At 36.5% G+C, this 7,087-nt stretch overlaps 1 long non-coding RNA gene across 1 annotated transcript; it reads left to right on the top strand.

Annotated features, from left to right (window-relative positions):
* The first annotated feature begins 608 nt into the window (after positions 1-608).
* Positions 609-6,587, top strand: LOC140003125 (uncharacterized). The gene is made up of 3 exons (XR_011811128.1): positions 609-857; positions 3,973-4,113; positions 5,853-6,587. It is a non-coding gene; the product is annotated as an uncharacterized lncRNA (long non-coding RNA).
* The last annotated feature ends 500 nt before the right edge of the window (positions 6,588-7,087 follow it).

Genomic DNA, 7,087 nt, shown 5'->3' with positions numbered 1-7,087 from the left:
AAATTAAATTGCAGTGTTTTAAGAGAATGCAGTTACACAAGTATTCAGGTCAGCTATTTCCTTGACACAGAATAGCTTGCTATTTGTTAGGAATTAAAAATCAGTAGAACTTTAACAAAGAATGTTTTTTTTATAATTGAAAACAGTTTTGTTTTGGTCTATTCTCGCACATGCCTGGTGACAGGATGAGGGGGGATGGGCTAAAGTTGCATCAGGGGAGGTTTACGTTGGATGTTAGGAAAAACTTCTTTACCAAAAGGGTTATTAGGCATTGGAATGGGCTGCCCAGGGAAGTGATTGAATCATCATCCCTGGAGGTCTTTTTAAAAGACGTTTAGATGTACAGCTTAGTGATATGGTTTAGTGGAGGACTGGTTAGTGTTAGGTCAGAGATTGGACTAGGTGATCTTGGAGGTCTCTTCCAACCTAGACGATTCTGTGATTCAGTTTTGTTTTGTTTTATCATGCATACTTCTGTTAACTTGCTGTACTGGGTCTGGCTGGAATGTTAACTTTCCCAGCAGCAGCCCATACAGTGCCGTACTCTGTACGTGTAGCTGGAACAGCAGTGTTATCACACCAGTGTTGGGTCTACTGCTGAGCAGCACTGGCACAGCATTGGGGCTTTCTCTAACCCTCCTAGGGGGTGGGCAAAAAAGTGAGGAGAGAAACATCACTAGGGCAGCTGACCTAAACCAATCAAAGGGATATTCCATACCATGTGATGTCACACTCAGCAATAAAAGGTGGAAACAGGAAGAAGAGGGGAGGGGTGGGCTCTTGTAGAGAAAATGTTGGTCCTCCCCTCGAACACCGGCTGCGTGCATTGAGGCCTTGCTTCAAAATTCAAGGACGTGGTAAATCATCGCTCATTTGTGGGAAATAGAGAGTAATTTCTTCCCTCTGCACTTCCATATAGCCTTCATTTATTTTGTTTGTTTGTTTTCCTCCCTTCTTTTTATTTTTTTTTCCTTTTCCCCTCCCTTTCCCTTTTTATTTCCCCTTAGTTAAATTGTTTAGTTCATGGTAGTCTTTATTTAATTATTATAATTATTTCCCTTTAATTAAATTATCCTTATCTCAACCCATGAGTTGTTCTTTGCTTTACTTCTCCCCCTCCTCATCTAAAGGAGGGGGAGTGAGAGAGCGGTTGTGGGGTTTAGCTGCCCAGCACGGTAAAACCACCACACTTGCTTAATAAAAATCTGTGAACACCATATCTAGTAGTGATTATCTGTATATTCAGATAAATTTAACAGAACTCAGAATGAAAACCGAGTGTAGAGATTCAACACAATATTATTTTTCAACATAAAAAGAGAGAGACATTTAGAATTAGAAGCCACCTCTCATTTTCACCTTTGAAAAGCTCTGCCCAAAAACCTGAAGTGCCATTTTAACAGACTCTTATATACAATTCAGTACAAAAAAAAAAAAAAAAAAAAAAAGTATTGGATATTGAAGAAATCTTGACATTTCCTTTATGAAAATAATTAGCATGGAAATAGTTCTAATACTAAAATGATGCTAATTGCTTCCCAGTGGTAAATGTCAACTGTAGTCAGATAGTAAGAGATCATAGAGGAGGAAATGCACAATTTTCAGAGCAATTGATTTACAACTCCTTTCTGTTATGTCTGAGCCAATCTTTGCATGTGCCCACACGGCAGGTGGATAATTCTACAGCTGTGATGACAGATAGTCAGTCAGACAGATACAGATATGTAGATACATATTTTCTGCTTCTTCTCAAACAGTTTTCACTTTGATAATTTTCCATAACACAGCTAGGCTCATTTTTTATGGATTGAGGTAAGAGTTAGAGTTTTGCTTGTCTTTTTTTGTTTAGTTTTGTTTTTTTAACAATGCTCACTTTTTCAGACACAGAGATAGTGTAAGATGCTGTTTCACTTCTCAGAATCAAGTAGTTTAATCACACATGCCTCTTTTGTTTAAATATCAGGTAAAAGAGTAAAATATCAGTATCATCAGTAAAATATTTAAATATTTATAAAAATATTTGAATATCAGGTAAAAGACAGTTTCACAAGATAGTTTAAAATAGGAACTGCATATGTATTCCCATGTAGATGAAATCTCTTGGGGTACTAATCATGAATAATTGCAGTCTGTGCTTTAATATCATATTCTAATATCCTCATCACTCTGAATTGTATCTTGCATTATATACTGACTTCACTGTATTGTTCTTATATTGATATACTATTAATTATCAAGATGACTAGTGTCTGCAGTGATGTCCCATCACTGTGTAAACTTTAAAAAACAAACAATAAAAAAGTCTTAACAACAGGAAAAAAGAGGAAATAGTTGTTGCTTTGGGTCTTCTTTTACTATACTACTAGAACAAGACTTGTAAAAAACATTCTTTGGTAAAATCAGACAGAATAAGAACTGGTGTTAAATTTTTTATGTAAATTTACTTATCTTGGCATATTGATAGCAAGACAAGTTTCAGGTGATTGATTGTCTCTGCATCATTAGAGCTCTGGATCTTTGACCTGAGTACACCTGTAAAATGTTCTGCTTCTGCAATGCTGCATTCTGCTACTGCCCTGTTCATACACCTAGCTCCAAAGTCAGCACTGTATGTCTCCATACTCCTTTATTCTCCTTTGCATCTATAAAGGACTCACAACCTCAAGACAAATTTCTTCACCAGCTTCTTGAGCAGAGGAGCTGCCCCTGCTTGCTGTCCCTCACCATGTTATGTTTGAGGACTTTAGCTTATGTCCCAGTATAAGCATGAAAGTGGTTGTCAAGTGATATATGATTAAATGAGCATGAATTGTGAGTTTCAAATGTATTCTGACTTTTTTTTTTACTGTGTCACATATATCCATTTCAGCTTTTCTGATGTTCAGCAGTGACTGAAAAATTAGGTATGTCCACTGAAAAATTAGGTATGTCCACATACTGCCAAACTTCTGTTTCTAGAAAAGGGATGTAGGTAGTACAAATTTCTGAGAACTGTAACAACAGTTAACATATCCAGAAGAACAACCAATACTCAGCTGAGGTTAAGCAGTTTTGTTTCATTCATTTTTCACCTTAAATTCTCTTCAATATTTTTCTTTATTTGGCAGAAAATTTCTCACTCTTCATTACTAAACCATTGAAAAAAAAAATTTCCAAACAAATATTATTTTTCCATATGTATGTATATTCTCACAGTAAAAATATATATTTTTTTCTGCTGACTATACTCTTGTTTCTTTTTATATTGAAATCAACAAATGACTGAACAAGCTGAAAATTTATTAGCCTGATAAATTATTTTTTTCGTAAATATTTTGAAAATATGTTCTCAATGTATCACAGCAAAACCCTGCTGCTGAAATATAAACTAAATTACAGATTTTTTTACAAAACCCAAGCTTAAGCCATAGAAACAAAGACATAGTCATTTCTAGTCATTATATATCTGTACTGGCTCTGGATGGCATGGAGTTAACTGTTCCTGCAATGGTCCATACAGTGCTGTGCTCTCCACTGGTAGCTACAACAGCATTGGTATCCCATCAGTGTTTTGTCTATTGCTAAGCAGTGCTGGCACAGCACCAAGTCTCTCTCCAAACCCCCAGAAGCAGTAGGCAGGGGATGAGCAAGAGGTGACACGGGAGCTGACGTCAGCAGGGCAGCTGACCGAAACCAACCAAGGATTATTCCATACCATATGATGTCATACTCAGGAATAAAAGGTGGGAAAGGGGAAGGAGAGGGGGGGGCTCTTGTTATGAAGATGTCTGCCCTCCCAAACAACTTCTACGTGTATTGAGGCCTTGCTTCCCAGGACATGGATGAACATCATTTGTTGATGGGAAGTAGACTATTTTTTTTCTCTCTCTGTGCTTCCACGCAGTCACTTTTTTTTTTTTTCCTTTAATTCCTTATGTCAACCTGAGACACTTTTATGTTTATTTGTATTTGTTTTTTTGTTTTTCTTTCTAGCATAGTTTCTTCTTCCCTCTTCTGAGGAAGGGGAATAAGAGCCATAAAGTCCTTTTTGATCACTCCTGGGCCTCGCTTTGATGCCTCATCACTGCCAACTTGAAAAACCAATGAAGAGTAATAATCAGAGGGGTGTACCAGGTGAGTGACTTTCTGAGCAACGTTTCTTACCTATGCCCCAGGGAGACATCAGACTTCCCTATGGATTGGGTGTGGATGACAAATTGGGCCCTCGGTTCCCTTCAGAAGGGAGACCCCTATGACTATAACCTTTTATTTATTTATTTATTTATTTATTCTTCAGATGGTATAGCAGTGATTTCTATTCAGTTATGTTTTCTTTTTTTCTATGACACATGTTCCCATTGATCAACACCATGCCCATCTGGTCTAGTTGATACCAGCATCATAAACTCAGAAAAATAGGATACCCACTTTAACTTTTTGGGGCCCTAGCTGTCCAGCTTTGCAAGCTTCTAATGTCCCTACCCTGTTTAATCAGATGGCAGCCAATTCAGAAGTCATATCATATCTTGTACTTAGTTATTTTTTTCTCCAGTACCTGGTTGCTTGTCCTATTTGGACACCACTAAGCTGCTATAAAAGTTTGGTCCTGAGATATGATGAGTTTAATTTGGATGTCAACATTTGTCTAAATTAATTTGAATTTAATTTTTAAACATGAAACACTATTTAAGACTTACAACTATGTTTTAAATGAGAAAATACAGATCATGCAAGTTTTTCTAACCTGGAATATAAGTCTGGAAAAGACCTTGAGACCTCATCTGGTCCATCACAAAGCTAAACAGTACATCAGGTAACCTTAGCCTCTGTAATGCTGAGCACATGCTATTTAGCATTGTGTAGTCCACCTTTGGCTTGCAGCTCTTTATCTATTTTCTTGGCAGTGTTATTTTAAAGTCTCTGTGGAAATATTTTTTCCCTTTTGTTTTTGTGCTGTTCTCATGACCTAGCATTTACAAATCTTGATACTATTCTTATGGTGTGTTTTAATTAAAAGAATAAATTGCCTGAGAGTCACTCTTTATTTTCTCTTCCTTTCCTTTTCCATTAGCTTATGAAAATGCACTAAAGTCCTATCCCCCACAACCTCCACCCCAAGAAGAAAATTACACAGTTCTATTTGAAGTATGCCATCATCTGTAGACAATGATAATAAAGCCTTTAGGAAATGGCAAGAAAAATTGCTCATTCTTTGTCATAAGCTTGTCACTGGAAAGGTTTGTAATATTCACAGGCAACCTATTTCAGTGCCTCACTAATCCAGCAGTTCAAAGTCTTCCTGCTTTTCTTTTAGTTCATTATGTCTTGTCCTGTTTGTTTTGCCCTGGCTCATGACAGACCCTCTGACAGACAGCAGTTTTGGAAACCTGCTCCACCTTGCGACACCGTGGGCAGCAGGAGGACATCCTGCTCCACCAAGGGCCTCTCCACAGGCCATGGGGGAACTTATGTTCCAGTGCCTGGGGCACCTCTCCCCTTCCTTCTTCACTAACCTTGGTGTCTTCAGGGCTGTTTCTCACTCCTCTCTCGCAGCTGCTATGTCACTGTAGCTTTTTTTCCCTTTCTTAAATCTGCTCTCACAGAGGTGAAAACAACATCACTTATTGGCTCAGCTCTGGCCAATAGCTCTGGGTGGGGCCCATGTCTAACATGGGGCAGCTTCTGAATTCTCACAGAAGACACCCCTATGGACCCCTGCTATCAAAACCTTGCCCATAAACCCATTTCTTACAGAAAAATTTTAAGTATGCTATTAAATTTTGCTGAAGACATTTAAATGAAACACAATTTAAAGTTATGCTAAATAGTGCATTAAGTTAACCTTGTCTCTTTACTATTTTATTGAATTACAGACAAAATAAATTAGAACAATTCAGAAGCTTTGAGAATCTCCAAACAATGTCACTTCTGCTAGAGACACTCCCAGAGAAAAGGAAGGCCCATTCTTCAATGTCTTTACAAGTAGAACAAGATGCAGAAATGAACAAATTGGCTACAGGAAGCAAGTCTGTCTTTATAAAGACATAGATTATACAAACTTACTTCTACAACTACAGCTTTATCTTCCCACATTTTACATTTTAGGGTAGAAATTCCAGTGGCTGGTTAAAACAGTACAATATCTGGGATAACTGTTATAATAAACCTGAACTTTTGATTAAATTAACTCTTGACCCTGCACAGTAGCTTCAATAAGAAGTGGTAAAGAACACAGGGAAAAAATAAATTTGACTTTTTGGGGCAAAATTAATAAAAATGAAATTAACATCCTCCCTGGGCAAGTCTTCTCATCTTTCTGCCAATTCAGATTCTTAAATATTTTTTTGATTGAGAACATATATATATATACATATATATATATATGAAATTCTTATTGTGTAAAAAAAAAAAGGAAAATTTCATATTCAGAAATGGTATTACAAACAGTAGAGTGACAAAATCTGATTCCTGTATCTACTGATTTATAAAGCTTATCTTCCTCTAGATTATTGAAATTCATCATGGGAAAAGCAAAGCATTCTGAGTTCCCTCTCTGGGAATGTTACTTTTTTCAATATGCACATCTAAAACTTTTGCAGTAATAAACAAAAGGTGTTCTTAGTTTCCCAATTCTTTATTTCATTACCTTTCATTACCTTTCGTTTTGTATTTTTTAATAACGTTTCAGAATTTTACTGAGTATACAGGGTATAAATTTAGATGGGAACATATACTGATATTGCTTTGTATCTTGAACTGCAAAAAAGTACCAAATAACTGCAAATCTGCTCTGAGCTTCCTAATACATTTTATTCACTCACAAATATAAACTTTCACTAGGGAAGACAAAACCAAAACTAACCAAACAAACAAAGAGATTCCCTTAGTGCAAATATTAAATCTCCTGCTTGTTGTATTGCCATAGAATTTAAAACAAAGATGTATTTTATGTAAGGTACATAAAATAAATAAGGACAGGTGGGAGAATGGTGCAGAACCGCCATCACAATTTTAAAGCAATGGTCTCCAAGTTTGTTCTTTTTTAACTTTAATATAGTGAGGATGGCAAGAAGAATGAGAGAAATCAGTCCTTGCTAGTTTAGGTCAC

The sequence above is a fragment of the Anas platyrhynchos genome, chromosome 8 (genome assembly GCF_047663525.1).
Source record: "Anas platyrhynchos isolate ZD024472 breed Pekin duck chromosome 8, IASCAAS_PekinDuck_T2T, whole genome shotgun sequence".
NCBI classification, from domain to species: Eukaryota; Metazoa; Chordata; class Aves; order Anseriformes; family Anatidae; genus Anas; species Anas platyrhynchos.
This window is presented reverse-complemented; position numbering and strand designations above follow the sequence as displayed.